A 17,346-nucleotide genomic window follows, 5' to 3' on the forward strand; every position below is an offset into this window, starting at 1 on the left:
CTACGTTTTCCTCTAAGAGTTTCATAGTGTCTGGCCTTACATTTAGGTCTTTAATCCATTTTGAGTTTACTTTTGTGTATGGTGTGAGGAAGTGTTCTAATTTCATTCTGTTACACGTAGCTGTCCAGTTTTCCCAGCACCACTTATTGAAGAGGCTCTCTTTTCTCCATTGTATATTCTTGCCTCCTTTATCAAAGATAAGGTGACCATATGTGCATGGGTTTATCTCTGGGCTTTCTATCCTGTTCCATTGATCTATATTTCTGTTTTTGTGCCAATACCATATTGTCTTGATTACTGTAGCTTTGTAGTATATAGTCTGAAGTCAGGGAGCCTGATTCCTCCAACTCTGTTTTTCTTTCTCAAGATTGTTTTGGCTATTCAGGGTCTTTTGTGTTTCCATACAAATTGTGAAATTTTTTGTTCTAGTTCTCTGAAAAATGCCATTGGTAGTTTGATAGGGATTGCATTAAGTCTGTAGATTGCTTTGGATAGAATAGTCATTTTCACAATGTTGATTCTTCCAATACAAGAACAAGGTATATCTCTCCATCTGTTTGCATCATCTTTAATTTCTTTCATCAGTGTCTTATAGTTTTCTGCACACAGGTGTTCTGTCTCCCTAGGTAGGTTTATTCCTAGGTATTTTATTCTTTTTGTTGCAATGGTAAATGGGAGTGTTTCCTTAATTTCTCTTCCAGATTTTTCATCATTAATGTATAGGAATGCAGGAGATTTCTGTGCATTAACTTTGTATCCTGCAACTTTACCAAATTCATTGATTAGCTCTAGTAGTTTTCTGGTGGCATCTTTAGGATTCTCTATGTATAGTATCATGTCATCTGCAAACAGTGACAGTTTTACTTCTCCTTTTCCAATTTGTATTCCTTTTATTTCTTTTTCTTCTCTGATTACAGTGGCTAGGACTTCCAAAACTATGTTGAATAATAGTGGTGAGAGTAGACATCCTTGTCTCATTCCTGATCTTAGAGGAAATGCTTTCAGTTCTTCAACATTGAGAATGATGTCTGCTGTGGGTTTTTCATATATGGCCTTTATTATGTTGAGGTAAGTTCCCTCTATGCCCACTTTCTGGAGAGTTTTTATCATAAATGGGTGTTGAATTTTGTCAAAAGCTTTTTCTGCATCTATTGAGATGATCATATGGTTTTTCTTCTTCAATTTGTTAATATGGTGTATCACAATGATTGATTTGTGTATATTGAAGAATCCTTGCATTCCTGGGGTAAACCCCACTTGATCATGGTGTATGATCCTTTTAATGTGTTGTTGGATTCTGTTTGCTAGTATTTTGTTGAGGATTTTTGCATCTATGTTCATCAGTGATATTGGCCTGTAGTTTTCCTTTTTTGTGACATCTTTGTCTGGTTTTGGTATCAGGGTGATGGTGGCCTCATAGAATGAGTTTGGGAGTGTTCCTCCCTCTGCTATATTTTGGAAGAGTTTGAGAAGGGTAGGTGTTAGCTCTTCTCTAAATGTTTGATAGAATTTGCCTGTGAAGCCATTTGGTCCTGGGCTTTTGTTTGTTGGAAGATTTTTAATCACAGTTTCAATTTCAGTGCTTGTGATTGGTCTGTTTATATTTTCTATTTCTTCCTGGTTCAGTCTCGGAAGGTTGTGCTTTTGTAAGAATTTGTCCATTTCTTTGTGGTTGTCCATTTTATTGGCATAGAGTTGCTTGTAGTAATCCCTTATGATTCTTTGTATTTCTGCAGAGTCAGTTATTACTTCTCCTTTTTCATTTCTAATTCTATTGAATTGAGTCTTCTTCCTTTTTTTCTTGATGAGTCTGGCTAGTGGTTTAACAATTTTGTTTATCTTCTCAAAGAACCAGCTTTTAGTTTTATTGATCTTTGCTATCATTTCCTTCATTTCCTTTTCATTTATTTCTGATCTGATCTTTATGATTTCTTTCCTTCTGCTAACTTTGGGGTTTTTTGTTCTTCTTTCTCTAATTGCTTTAGGTGTAAGGTTAGGTTGTTTATTTGAGATTTTTCTTGTTTCTTGACGTAGGATTGTATTGCTATAAACTTCCTTCTTAGAACTGCTTTTGCTGCATCCCATAGGTTTTTGGGTTGTCATTTGTTTCTAGGCATTTTTTGATTTCCTCCTTGATTTCTTCAGTGATCTCTTGGTTATTTAGTAGCATATTGTTTAGCCTCCATGTGCTTGTATTTTTTTACAGATTTTTTCCTGTAATTGATATCTAGTCTCATAGCATTGTGGTTGGAAAAGATACTTGATGTGATTTCAGCTTTATTAAATTTACCAAGGCTTGATCTATCCTGGAGAATGTTCCATGAGCACCTGAGAAGAAAGCATATTCTGTTGTTTTTGGATGGAATGTCCTATAAATATCAATTAAGTCCATCTTGTTTAATGTGTCATTTAAAGCTTGTGTTTCCTTGTTTATTTTCATTTTGGATGATCTGTCCATTGGTGAAAGTGAGGTGTTAAAGTCCCCTACTATGATTGTGTTACTGTCGATTTCCCCTTTTATGGCTGTTAGCATTTGCCTTTTGTATTGAGGTGCTCCTATGTTGGGTGCATAAATGTTTACAATTGTTATATCTTCTTGGATTGATCCCTTGATCATTATGTAGTGTCCTTCTTTGTCTCTTGTAATAGTCTTTATTTTAAAGTCTATTTTGTCTGATATGAGAATTGTTACTCCAGCTTTCTTTTGATTTCCATTTGCACGGAATATCTTTTTCCATCCCCTCACTTTCAGTCTGTATGTGTCCCTAGGTCTGAAGTGGGTCTCTTGTAGACAGCATATATATGGGTCTTGTTTTTGTATCCATTCAGCCAGTCTATGTCTTTTGGTTGGAGCATTTAATCCATTTACCTTTAAAGTAATTATCAATATGTATGTTCCTATTACCATTTTATTAATTGTTTTGTGTTTCCTGCCTAGAGAAGTTCCTTTAGCATTTGTTGTAAAGCTCGTTTGGTGGTTCTGAATTCTCTTAACTTTTGTTTGTCTGTAAAGATTTTAGTTTCTCCGTCGAATCTGAATGAGATCCTTGCTGGGAGGAGTAATCTTGGTTGTAGGTTCTTCCCTTTCATCACTTTAAGTATTCCTGCCACTCCCTTTTGGCTTGCAGAGTTTCTGCTGAAAGATCAGCTGTTAACCTTATGGGGGTTCCCTTGTATGTTATTTGTTGTTTTTCCCTTGCTGCTTTTAATATTTTTTTCTTTGTATTTAATTTTTGATAGCTTGATTAATATGTGTCTTGGCGTGTTTCTCCTTGGATTTATCCTGTATGGGACTCTCTGCACTTCCTGGACTTGACTATTTCCTTTCCCATTTTAGGGAAGTTTTCAACTATAATCTCTTCAAATATTTTCTCAGTCCCTTTCTTTTTCTCTTCTTCTTCTGGGACCCCTATAATTTGAATGTTGGTGCATTTAATGTTGTCCCAGAGGTCTCTGAGACTGTCCTCAATTCTTTTCATTCTTTTTTCTTTATTCTGCTCTGCGGTAGTTATTTCCACTATTTTATCTTCCAGGTCACTTATCCGTTCTCTGCCTCAGTTATTCTGCTATTGATTCCTTCTAGAGAATTTTTAATTTCATATACTGTGTTCATCACTGTTTGTTTGCTCTTTAGTTCTTCTAGGTCCTTGTTAAACGTTTCTTGTATTTTCTCCATTCTATTTCCAATATTTTGGATCATCTTTACTATCATTATTCTGAATTCTTTTTCAGGTAGACTGCCTATTTCCTCTTCGTTTGTTTGGTCTGGTGGGTTTTTACCTTGCTCCTTCATCTGCTGCATATTTCTCTGTCTTTGTATTTTGCTTAACTTACTGTGTTTGGGGTCTCCGTTTCACAGGCTGCAGGTTTGTAGTTCCTGTTGTTTTTGGTGTCTGCCCCCAGTGGGTAAGGTTGGTTCAGTGGGTTGTATAGGCTTCCTGGTGGAGGGGACTGGTGCCTGTGTTATGGTGGGTGGGGCTGGATCTTGTCTTTCTCATGGGCAGGGCTGCGTCTGGTGGTGTGTTTTGGGGTGTCTGTGAACTTTTAGTATGATTTTAGGCAGCCTCTCTGCTAATGGGTGCAGTTGTGTTCCTGCCTTACTAGTTGTTTGGCATGGGGTGTCCAGCACTGGAGCTTGCTGGCCACTGGGTGGAGCTGGGTCTTAGCATTGAGACAGAGGTCTCTGGGAGAGCTCTCGCCGATTGATATTTCATGGGACCAGGAGGTCTCTGGTGGTCCAATGTCCTGAACTCTGCTCTCCCACCTTGGAGGGTCAGGCCTGACAGCAGGCTGGAGCACCAGGACCCTGTCAGCCACACGGCTCGGGCAGCTGTCCTGTATGAAGTCACCTGAGGGTTGGGCATCCTGTCGGGGGCTCCTCTCCTTGGATCCCAGAGACCCCTGAGGGGCAGCCTCCCGGTCAGCTGCAGTCGCCTGAGGGCCGGGCGTTGGGTCTGAGTCATGCAGGGCGCTCGGCGCTCGCCTTCTCTGCTCCAGAGCGCAGCTTCAGGGGGTTTGGCTGGCGTCTGAGGCCTAGGTTGTGGCTTCCACCCAGGTTTACATCTGGGCCCCAGGTTTACGACTTCAAGATTCTCCAGACAGCTGTGTGATTGAGCCATCTAATCTCAGTCAGCCTGCCCCAAGTGAAGAAGAGATGAGCCTTCCTTACCACACCTTTTTTTCTTTTCCTCTGTTCTCAGTCTAGTTCCACTTGCTCATAGGGGGCCACGTTCAGAGACCTCGCCCCCTGCACTTCAGACCAGAGTTTAAACCTATTTTATTGATGAGGAAACTAAGCACAAAAAGGTTAAGCATCTTGCCCAAGCTCACAGCTAATTAGTGATAGAGTTGAACCCAAGCAGACTGGCTTCCCAGTGCATGCTTGATGGGCTATATCGATACACCCCCGCATGTAAACCAGTGTCCCAGGAGTCTCCTGGGAGCCATACATCACACCCAGCAACCCTGGAGAGTCACTCCCCATGCATGGGGCTGCTGCATGGGCCTCTCTAAACCTGGAAATTGTGCCACAGTCTCTGACCAGAGAATGGATGACAGTAGGAATGGCCATTCAGGTAGTGTGTGAAGGGCGTGGGGCTTATGCTCTGAAGAAATATGCTCCACCATGTCTTGAAGTTAAGGTGGCTGCCTTAGCTGGCTCTATCTCCCCCAATACCACCTGGCCCTCCCCTTCCCAGCCCCAACTCTGCGGGCACGATGAATGCTGGGATGTGACATTGTGCTGCAGCCATACACCTAGATGTCTGGCCCGGCACCGACTCTGGTTCCCCACCTGTTATCTCCTCTCCTTAGAAGGTCCATGCTAGAAGATGACTGATGGGAGGGCAGAGTGTACAGATGCCAAGGCTAGGCAGGCAGTTTGGCAGTAGGAAGCAGGCCTGGTCTACTCCCTGCTGGAATCACGCAGGCTAGTGTGCGTTGAGCTCCCATTTTGTGCCAGGCACTATTCTACAGACTTTTTATGTATTAACTTATTACTCTTCATAACTACTGTTCATTTTTTTTTCTCATTTTACATATGAGAAGCCTAGGGCACAGGAAGGTATGGTCATTTTTACGAGGTCACACAGCTAGTTACTGGAAGACCCAGGATTTCAATTCATCCAGAGCCCTTTTCCTTAACCACTAACCTTCACTGAATGCCTCATACCCCACAACCAAAAAAGAAAAAAAAAAAAAAAAGGGTTGGGCTGTGGTTGTGGACGGCCTCATAGAATCAGTTAAGGAGCTTTCCAAAACACCAGGGGCTGAGCACCATCCCGCAGAAATTCTGATCTCCTTGTTCCAGTGTTGTATCTGAAAACCAATATTTTTTTATAGCTCCCCCACTGGATTCTAATGCTTTTGATTTGGGGAGGCTTCAGCATCCATGTAAAATGCATTCATTCTTTATTTCCACCATCCAGTCATCAAATGTCATATATGCCAACATATTAGAAAACCTCCAAGCATACAGCTGAAAGGAATCCTGCCAAATTTTGACCAGCTTGGACACATGAGCTTTTAGACATATAGATAATATAATCAAAACATCCATTTATATTTAACTTATGAATTTAGTCACACATATATGTACATTTAAAATGATGCATTTCACAGAGTAGGAAATTAATTTAGAAACCTTGCTTTTTCCATTCTCATATCCCACCAAACAACTTTATTTGAACTTCTTACATGCATCTACAGCATTTTTGTCTTCACATCTCGGAAGTCACATTTGGTGGCATTTGTACAGGTTTCTGGTACACATCACCTGCATGGCTGTGCGCTGATTGTAATATACCAATTTTTCAATACGGGTATCACATGGTCGCTGGAAACTTTATCTCATGCCACCAAAAAATGCTTTAGCACAGCATCAGGACATGAGGTTGAGCATATGTGTTGTGGGTAAGGCTGGTAGTCAGCTGGTAGACAAGGCTTACCCCTCACTCCATTCTGACTGATCTGTACCTCTCTCTGAACAATTATTAGATATTTCAAATATTACTCCTGCTTGATTTTTACAACCTACCAACCCCTTGCCATATTGTCCCTGAAAGTGAGTCTTAGAAAGGCTTATTTAAAAGGTCAACCACACTTGCAACTGTGAGGTTACACACTCAGCAATAATAAATGGAACTTAGACTTATAAATATTAGCTCAATAATAATGGAGCTAAAATTGTGAGATTACATGCTCAGCAATTCAAAGCTTAAATGCCATTATATTTTTTGCTTCTTGTTTCTTTTTCTTAACTGATCAGAGATGACCTCTATGATGTTAGCTGGGCAATTTCTCAGTGTTTTAGTTTCAAAATAAGGTAACCGATGACTGTGTGGTCTGATGTGAAACATTCTGTAAGGGTTCCATTACAAAGTGACTGACTCTCTTCCAAAAGGTACTTCAGAGGGAGGGGGCATCTCACTTTTTCTCCAAGCACAGACAGTTTCTATTGAACACCAAATGACAAGTCAGGCGCTGTTACTTGTATTTCTACACCCATTGGGTCCAGCAATGTCGCTCCTTGAATGGCTTCAAGTTTCTTTTCTCTCTCTCAATGTCTGTAGACTCAGGTGACAGAGGCAGGAGAGTTCTCCTCTTCCTCCCTCACACCTCCTCCTGCCGCCTCCCCACCCGGGCACCCACCTCTCTGCCAGCTCCCAGGCCTCAGTGGGACTGTGGTGCAGCCCAGCAGCATCTGGAAGGCACCTGTGTTTGAACAGGGATGAGACAGACCTCCTTAAGCTACTTATTCTAAGTTGGGGATTCTTCCTCCTAGTCAATTGATACTGAAAATAATTACTTCTTAGAATCTTTGAAAACCAAATGTGTAAAGAGAAATTAAAATCTAATTAAATGGATATAGGCAATTCTGTCTGAGCTGACAACCCTTAAGCCACTGCAATTTGTCAAAGGTTACATTATCTCCCTGTCCCTGGGCGCTTCAGGCTCTGCTTGGCTCTGCGCCTGGCACTCCCTCTCCAATACCCTTTCGTCTGTCCTGTCTTGGGCCCCGGCATCCTCTTTGTTCTCAGGCAGAGACGCTGGCTAAAGAGTCCATCTGTCAGCGGGGTTGTTGAAGAGCCTCTTGCAGAGGACGGGGTCTCCCAGATCTTAAAGCTCCAAACCACTGTTTCTCAACAGGGGTGCTTCTGGCTTTGTGGCAGGACAGTTCCTTACTGTGCCTCTCTGGCAGGGCTGGGGTGCAATATCACCCCCAGTTGAGACCCACCACTTGAGCCAACTCTATTCAGCCACCAGCAATCAGCTGGCAGCCGAAAACCATAAGCCTTTGACCCTCCCAGCTCCTCTATGACAATCTCTTAGACCAGTGTTACCCCAATCTGTGCACACGTTACCAGTCTGCAGTGAAGTCCCTGAGTTAAGAGGCTAGAAGTTTTTATGGCAATCTGACATTACCACAACATTTTTATTGCATTTTACAGATTGGAAAATCAGTTTGCAGTGGGTTGGAGGGGAAAAAAGTGGGCCATCACCACTCATGACTTGTGAAGTTCTGTCTTCGACCCTTCTTGCCTATTCTGGACCCTGTTCCCATCAGATCCAACTTCTCCACGCTTGAGACCAGGGGCTTCGCCTTCATGCTTGAATGTAGTTTTTCTGACTTTCTTTGAAACGTGGTTCTTTCATGGAGAACATGCCACATTCTTCCATGGAGGCCTTTTGGGTTGCAAGAAACAGAGGCTCATTCACATCACCTGGAGAAAATACAGGGTGGAGTGGTCACTGCAAAGCTTCTCACACACAGAGAGAGGCTGGATTGTATCTGCAAGGATTGGTAGGATCTGAGGGAGATGAGATCCAGGCTGCTCTCTCAGCCTCCCTCCGAGGTCACCTGATTCCTCCCGGTGTCTCTCCGCTCTGTCCTCTCTCTCTCTCCCCAACCCCCCCCCCCCCCACTGCTGCTACCCCATCTCGGTGCTCACGGCTTCTTCTCCTTCTCCACTCTGCCCTGCACTGGCCCATCATGGCCTTTTCCAACCTCATGACTCACTGTACCTGCCTACAGCCCGGGCTCAGTCATCCTCTAGTTTGAGGTAACATGAGAGGGAATCTGATGGGCTCCGGTCACCTTTTCCTGCCAGGCCAGTCTGAGCAGCCTCATGGAGTGGTTGTGCTTAGGTCAATGCCCTCTTTCAGGCCTGTTGATTTCCTCCTAAGAGGGAGGAGAACAGAGCCACTTGGTAAAAAGCAGACCCTCTAAGCAGCAGGGGCTGTGGAAGGAGCAGTTTCCCTAGGAGGTATCCTGGGTTCTGTCTGTCCAAAACACTCTTGCTTCTTCTTCTATTACCCAAACCGGGTGATACCAGACAGTCTGGCTGACTCCTGACCAACCTTGGTCCTTGTGAGGGCACCTGCTGGTGGGTACTGGACGACTGCAAGGTTATCACCTATAAGAGTGTGTGGCCCCATGAAATGCACATTCGTGGACATTTCTCCCTTGGAATCATCCCAGCTCCAGTACTGAGCTGGTGGAAGGAGAGTGTTGGAGATCGCTGGAGGCACTTCCCACTACCCAGCTCCGTGCAGCAGAGAGCTCCGCGGGAGTTCATTGGTTTTTGGCTGTTGAAATCACAGCAGAGTCATTCATTGTCAAAGCTCTTTGACAGCATAACAGTTATTACTCCTTGGACGCCTCCCCATTCCCTTCTGAGCCATTTCATTTTCTCAGTCTTGTCGGAAATGAGTATTTGCATCAACATGTCAGTGCCCCCTTGTCATAAGGGCATAATGTTATTGTTCTCACACCACTGTGAGGAGGTTGTGCTGCCGAAGCTGCCACGCACGCACACCAGTTCGCTGGCTGAACCCCCTGGAGGGCTCAAGGGCCTCACTTAGCGGGATACCTGGGTGGAGAGGCTGTTCTGCCCCCAAGGGCCCTCTCCAGGGGCCAGGAGCAGTACCCAGTGTGGATGCTCCTGTCCCGATGACCAGGCACGACCAGGATGAGGTTCGACCTCATCCCTTGTCCTTCTCTGAGTCAGGGACAAAACTCCAGTGGTGGGCAGGACGCTAGTTAACAAGCCCGGGGTCTCCTCCACATTGTTAAGGCTCATTCCGGCCCCCAGGGGGTACTCAACGGCTCCTTCACTCCCTTTCCAATGGAGAGGGCAAGGCTGCTTCTAGCCCCTAGCGATAAGACTGAGGATCAAGATTGGACTTGGAGCGTAGAGGTAAAAGAAGGACCCTTGTACTGTGTTTGGTCTGGGCTCCAGGGACCTGCAGAAGCTTTGTGTACTGCACAAGTGTTCTTTGGGGTGACCTCGGTGGCCTTATCTTCCGTGCATAGACCCAGAGGTCCTCTCTTAGGGACCTCAAGGGCAGGCATGCCTCGTCCTCTCTTTCTCGGTATCTTTTCACCTTAGAGACAGTGAGTAGCCACTTCTTGGCCCACTTCCCCTAGCCTGGCTTAGAACAAGTCGAAAACTAGATTACTTTTGCCATCTCTTGGACCAGTACCTTTCATTCTAGCCCTTCCCCTTCTAGAAGGAAGCTAGTCCCGGGACCATCTGTTACCATCCCCCCAAATCGTCTCCTGATGCAATTCAGTGCCTGCCCTTCAAATAATGCCCTACACTTTCCCTGATTATCTTTACACAGCAGTAAAATGAGTACCAAAACATGGCTGGAGAGAATGCTTTTGCTATATATTGTCAACTCAGAATGAGGCCATCTAGGTAGATTCTCTAAAATTGCAAGGAGGAGAGAAGTAAGGGGCCTGCGGACCCAGCGGGCCCTATTACATGACATTTAATCTTAGTGTCAAAACCATGGGGTGTACACTGGAGGTCTCACACAGCTCTCCTGAGGGCTTAGTAAAGCATCTGGGGTCAAGAGCTGGTGACTGAAAGCAGTGGCTCTGTAGTACTGTTTCCTAGCCCAAACAGCTGCTATTTAGCATCAGACTAACAGAGATAGGAAGGTCATAGTTCTCTGCAAGGGAACTACCCCCAAGGACAGGATCTAGTCAAGGACACTAGGGCCAGGTAATCTGTTACCCCTGGGCAGCATATAGCAGTGACTAATTACCCCTATGGTTATGAATGCATTTATAAATCTGATATTAACACCCAATACATTATTTATGACCCCAAATATGAATAATTCAGTGTGTCCACATTTAGCAGGTTTCTGCTTAAAAACCAGCTTTGCCCTGGGTCTTGGCTCTTGACATTGACACCGGAAGGAGTGGGAGGGAAGCAGCTCAGCTCTTGCTCCGAGCCCAGGGGAGCTCGGCTGCTCACTGTGGGGAGTGTTTCAGCCCAGGCCGCACCCCCGACCCGGGGCACTCGCTCAGCACCCTCTTTTGGTTTACTCACCCACGTAATGAAGATAGATGGGCTCAAAGATCTCTAAGGCTCATTCCAGACCTGAGATTGTGAGAAAGAGAAAAAGAACTAAAGAAAGTGGTAGGAACAGATGTAGTATTCATGATCCAGAACGGTTGCACTTGACTGCTCTAATCCTAGAGTGAGCTGTGCCAAGGTTATTGGTTCTAGCTAGGACTTGCCAGGGTCCCAGGCACAGAGCTGGGGCTGCTTGACGTCTTACTTAGTTCCCTAGGTGTGTCCATGCTTGCACGGTGCAGCTCTTTGTCCCTCCTGTCCGAAAGCTACTTAAGGTCAGAGACTTATTTATCTTTATCTATTGCAGCACTGAGCAGAGTGCCCAGCATGTAGGGGGGTCCTTCTATGTGAATGTTAAATGAAAGAATTAATAAGGCAGGGATGTAGATTTGCACCAACTCCTTTGCCAATTTAGTCCATCTCCATGGCGAGGAAGGAGAAATTTGCCTTGGGTTTTTCCAGAAGTTCAGACCTCTGTCCTTTGCTCCAATAGAGGCATTCTATCCCTTTTACTCTTTCAAGCCAGGGAGAAGTATGGAAAAAAAGAATAACCCTGCCCATCTGCAAAACTCTTTCATCTTTTGCCTGTGGTTGGAGTCAAGCTGATTTCCATTCTGCCTAAGACTTGCCTTAGCTATTGAAATAGGAGGCAGGGAGTAGCTTAGGCAGCAGCAGGAAACTGCCAGCATCTTGGCCTTGGGCAGGTCAGTTCCCCAAGCCCGTTTGTTTATCTCCACAATGAAAGGGTCAGACTCAAAGATTTGTCAGGCCATTTTCAACCCAAAATTCTTTATGAAAAATAGGAGAGGAGAGAGGCAGTGGACCTGCCTCAAGGAACCCTGGGTTTAGTGGCACTCACTGTGAAAAGTGAAGTTGTTCATGATGGATTAGATGGTGAAAGAATAATGCCACAAGCCCCGGACCCTGTGAGTCAATTCCTCCGCGCCATGGCCAGAGCCGCAGCCATAAACCTCAGGTTTGGGCTGATGTCTGCAAGCCGAGCAAGTTGCTGCTATATCACACCTGCTTGGGTACAAATAACCCAATGGACATTTCTGTGGGGAGGGGGAGGGGGCTGAGGGTGCCCCAGTGCACGACCTGTAAGCTCTGGACAAGGGACAGCATTTAAGAGTGGTGGGAGTTAGAGCCGGAAGTCGCCCATTTTAGCCCAATGTCCCTAAGCTCACCTGTTCTTAGATCACGTAGGGGAGACTGGGAATCATTCTGTTTTCAAAGATATGAGCCAGTAGAGGCTCAGTGACCTCTTTTGAGAGCCTGTTCTGGCTTTTGATCATGCGCACAGTTTTCTTCTAATTGAAATTTCACTCAACGAGGCCCGTTTCTTCTTCTTTAATCTTCAGAGTTGATGGCAAAGTCCTGCCCATGGTTAGAAACCAGCCTTCCTAATGGGGGTCTCCTCTTTCTCCAGGAGAAAACACCTTTATAACTTTAGGGTTAGAGAAGCTGTTCTCCTATTTTTCATGTCTCTTCTGCACCATTTTCAATTGCTGCACCTTCTTTTCAAAATGCAGTGATCCAAGATTCAAGGTAGTGGCCCCTCCCATAGACATAGGTGTGTTTTCTGTTACCCTGCCCCCAAACTGCATGTTTGCTTTTAAGTAACAACAATTTCTAACTTAATTCAGTTGCTGCTCATTGCGATTCTCCCCAGAAATGCCTGTTTTTACTGTATGGTGCTCAGCTCATTTACATATGGGCTGAGTACCATACAATACAGCACACATCATCATATCTAATGATGCTGAGAAAGAGCAGACAACAATGATTGGGATGATCATAATGAAAATGAAAAAGGAATGAAGATGACCTAGCGTTGGTGGCAGTGAGTGGGATTCCTGGGATGCCCGAATGCCTGCAGAGCAGCCCCTCAGCCTGAATGCTCTAGTCCCACGAAGCTTTAGATGGTTTTAGGCAATTGCCAGCACTCAGCATCGTCCTGTGACAATTTGTTTGGTCACAATTATCTCTAATCTCCTGGGGCGTTAATGCTTATTGTTAAGCCTTAACACATTCTGATCTTATTCAAACACTTAGGACTTTCTTGCTGGTCTCAGATGCAGAGAGAAAAGCCAGAGAGGATGAGAGTGGGTGGAAACCTCACTGAGGGCTCTGCTGTCCACGAGAAGGAGACCTCTGCAGCGGGAGCTGCCCCTGAAAGGGCTTCCAGGGCTCGTGGCCGGCTTTATGCGGGGTGGACCTGAGTGCGTTAACTGTGGCGGTCAAGGAAGCCCACACCCAAGACTCAGCCCGCCCGGGCCCCTCTCCAGGCCTCAGTCTCCCCACGTGTGAAAAGGAGAAGACTGTCCCTGCCCCACAAGTTTCTCCTCCGTGGGTGGTTGGGCGTGTGGGCCGCTGGTGGCTTTTGTGAAAGATATTTTTGACGTCTTCTGGCGTCTCTTTCCCTTTAATTCAGTAAATGTTTACTGACCACCAGCCAGGCACTTTGCAAGGCACCAGGGGGAACCCAAAGACAAAGTTTCACCCCAAGGCACTGACAGATTGTGGGGAAGGAGGGAGTGGAAGGTAAGAGCACAGAGAAACACAAAGAAGAAGGACTCTGTTGTGAGTCCGGAACAAGGAAAGCTGCGCGGTAACAGGAGGAGAAGGTTGGCTTTGATTCGACGGAGGTGGCATTTAAATTGCACCTTAAAGCAGAACTTCTTTTTTTATTATAGATGTTTTCAAGCATACACGAAAGCAGAGAGAAAAGTATAATGGATTCCCATGGGCACATCACCCTGCCTCAAACCGCGAACATGCTTTCACGGAAGACCCCACCCACTTCCCAGGACAACTCCCACTGGATCATTTCCATTCAGATCCCAGAAAGCGTATTATTTCATAGGAATGTACAACAATAAAGACTCTTTATTTTAACACAGGCCCAATACAATTATTATATTTAAAACAATTTCCTTAATATCATCAAATATTCAATCAGTACCCAATTGTCTCATAAATATTTTTGCAGTTGGTTTGTTCAAATCAGGATACATGCTAGTTTGATAGGTCTCTTAAGTGTTATCTTTTTTTTTCTTGCAATTGGGTGTTGTTGTGGAAAAAGCTAGATCATTTGTCCTACAGAATTTCCCAAAGTCTGGATTTTGCTGATTGCATTTCTAGAACATTTAATGTTCTTCTGCCCCCTGTACATTGTATAAATTGGCAGTTCAATCTAGAGCTTCATCTGACTTGGGTTCAATGTTTTTGGCAAGACTTCTTTTTAAGTGAGGTTGGGCACTTCCATCAGGAAGGTCATAACGCCTGATAAGCTCTTTCTGTGATGTCAGCAGATGCTAACAATCGTCACCTAGACACAACAGCTCCATGTGGGTGATAGTGATGGTGATTGACACAGATGGTTGCTTTGTAATTATTTTATAACCTGAGCATGTGTCTCATGAATTTCCAGTGTGTGTGTTCTATGGCTTTAGAAAAAAAGAATATGGGCATTTTCATAGGCAGTAGGGCTTTGTGAAGGGCAGTGACCGGTCAAATCCACAGGATAAAGCAGAGTGCCTAGCAGATTGAAGCTGGGCCTTAACAGCTAAAATCTTAGTTTCTAAGTACGTGGTGGTATAATTGAGGCCCACACCCATGAGCCTACCCTTTGGGGAACTTACTGTTGTAGAGTAGAGGCTTCAACCTCCCACTAGGGTCATTTTAGAGGTTGCCAAGCAGCCCTAGTCAGGAGATATGTGAGAGAGCCCTTACTGCCTATGTTTATAACACATGAGAGTTTTTCTTAGCGTGGAGGTTTCCAGCAGTTAATTAGGTGGGAGTGAACCTCAGCCAGGGAAGTCTGCACATTTTGTCCAGTTAATATGTGGTCCTGGTGAGACTCCCAAATATAAGAGAGGGAGGGGTTTTGTGGCATCATCTACCTAAATTCAAATCCTAGAGTCACCTCTTACAAGCTGCGACACTGTAGGCAAATTACTTCACCTTTTCAAGCCTCAGTTTCCTCAACTGTGAAATGGGGGTAATAATAGTACCTAACTCCTAGTGTTGTTTTGATGATGAAATGGTTGATGTTTGCAAATCAGCAGACACATAATAAGGAACCCGTAAATGTTGGCTGTGATTATCATGCAGTACATGATTCCTCTGACATTTGCTTCCTGAGCCTCAGAATAACAAGTGTTGTGTGGAGTCTTAATAAATATTAACTGATGAAGCTAGCATTAGAAATTGCTGGTTTCTTAGATTTCTGAAAGGACTTGGCTATGACATCAATGTGGGTCAAATGGTTTCTTTTTTCTTCTTCCCCCTTTCATTTTTTCTAGTAAGGAGACTTTGTATAGTCAGGAAACTGGTGAACTTTCTGAGAGTCTGAGCAGGAAATAAATTATGGTGATCACACTGATTGCCAGCCTGCTCCTTGGACCCTTTGCCAGACCCTGCCAATGCTCCCATGGGAATTGTAAAGTCATTAGAAACAAAGATATAATTAACATCCAAAATAGACAGGGATACAAATTATCAAAGTTTGTGATCTACAAATGACCAAGAGGCTAAAATCACTGAAGAGAAAATTAAAACAGCAAAAGCCAAATTTTTCCAACTCAGCCTTTACTTTGGTTTAATGAAAGCCTGGCTTGAAGTTTGCTGATGAGGATGGGGGCATGATGGGCTTAAAGCATCTCTAAAATGAGGTCTCTCTTTCAGTTTAGATATGATTTCCAAATGAGACATTTTCCAGGAGTCTCTTAACAACGCTGTGTAGTCAGTGGTCCATCAAGAAATATGTACTGAGCACCTAGACTTACATTCTAATGGTAGAGACAAATAAATGAGCAATTGTAATAGGAGGAGAGACGATATAACTTAAAGAGAGCTCAGCCTAATTAATAATGTTCAAAAGGAAGTCCATGGGTTACTAGTCAGGGATTTAATAAGGACCAAAAATGGATACCATTTCTACCCCTGCTGCCATTGCTGTAGTAGAGTTTCTCACCACTTTGTGCCTAGACTCTTATAAGGGTCTCCCAACTCTGCACAAATAGCAGATTCCCCTTTCCAGAAAACCACTTTTATCAAGTCGCATCCCTACTCAAAAACTTTCTGGGACTTTCCACACTGACAAGGTAAAGTTTGAATTCCTTAACCCTGGATCTTGAAACTTAAGTACAAATTCGCAAGTAGATAAGGAAGGCGGGGGTTGGGGAGTGGCTTCATTGCACAGGTTTGTTGCAGGGAGTGGTTGGGGAAGAAACAACACCAAATGAGACAGATGGGCTCAGTGACCTTCTTTCTTGTTCTGTCCTCTCCTGGTGAGCTCTTGGCATCCTCTGAGCTTATGCACCTGCCCCTGAGAGCCTGCAGGGACCTGAGCTGTACTAGATGTCCCAGCACTGCGGCTGGCCAGATTCTCTTTCATGTCAGCACTCACAGATCAGATGAATATCAAACTGACACGGAGCCTACATATCAGTTACAAGCAATCATGTGACCCCAGTTAATGAATGTCATCCAGGGATTGAAATGACCATTGATCCTAAAGAACCAAAGGAAAGAAATTTTAACCCAAGTAGGTTGAATTTGTCCTAAGCAAGAAGTACATTACAACTCCTCAATTCCAATGGTTTTTCCACATTTTATGTCAACTCTCCAAACATAAATATTGACTATTAGAGCACTTATCACATTGCATTTTAATTACCTGTCTCCTTGCTACCTTCCTCCACAAGACTGTGGAGTCTTCTTTAGGAATCATCTTTTATTTATCTTTTAAACAAAACACCTGGCGTAAAATATGGTACACAATAGGCACTCAATAAATGGTAAGTGAATTCTGTCCCATTGTCTTACAAAGCCATTTCTGAGAACCTTAGGTCATGGCAGTTTGTCTTTTCTCTGAAGTCTCAGGGCATGATCTGTCCTATTTATGTATTTTTTCATTTTTACAACTTTTAAATGAGTTCTAAAAATTCATTGGAATATTCTCTGTTCACAGAAAAAATATTATAAATGTCACTGCATAAGCTAGTCCACAAATCCTATTTTTGAACCATCAAATTCAACTCAGCAAACATTTATTGAACACTTGCTCTGGGCAGGGCTCTGGGATAGGCACTGACATAAAACAGAGAGTAGGCTTTGTCTTCAAGAAGCTTATGATCCAAGACAACAAATTAATGATGATAGCACAGTATGGCAAATATGGCCATACTTACTCTGGTGGTAGGCATGAAGGCTTCACAGAGGCGAGGGCCAGGCAGAAGGCCGCTGCATAGCGCAGGTGAGGAATAGAGAAGATTGGACACGAGACAGCCCCAGCTTCTCTGAGTTTTTCTGTTTACTTCAATTGCCTTTTCCTTTACTTCTGTGCTTCCATATTTTCCAAAAGAAGGGACAGTGGACCATGGGGTCCAGTGATGTGAGGGTGTCCATATTGGGGTGTAGACACAGACATTTGCAAGTCTGCTGTTTATTAGTGGAGACCCTTCCAATG

The 17,346-nt window shown here is 44.1% G+C and overlaps 1 long non-coding RNA gene across 1 annotated transcript; it reads right to left on the bottom strand.

Annotated features, from left to right (window-relative positions):
- Positions 1 to 4,417: 4,417 nt before the first annotated feature.
- LOC309655565 lies at positions 4,418 to 14,543 on the bottom strand. Its single transcript, XR_014260893.1, has 3 exons — positions 14,516 to 14,543; positions 10,845 to 10,895; positions 4,418 to 8,222 (listed from the first exon to the last, which is right to left on the bottom strand). It is a non-coding gene; the product is annotated as an uncharacterized lncRNA (long non-coding RNA).
- Between the last annotated feature and the right edge of the window lie 2,803 nt (positions 14,544 to 17,346).

The sequence above is a fragment of the Balaenoptera physalus genome (genome assembly GCF_965194825.1).
Source record: "Balaenoptera physalus genome assembly, chromosome: 2".
NCBI lineage: Eukaryota > Metazoa > Chordata > Mammalia > Artiodactyla > Balaenopteridae > Balaenoptera > Balaenoptera physalus.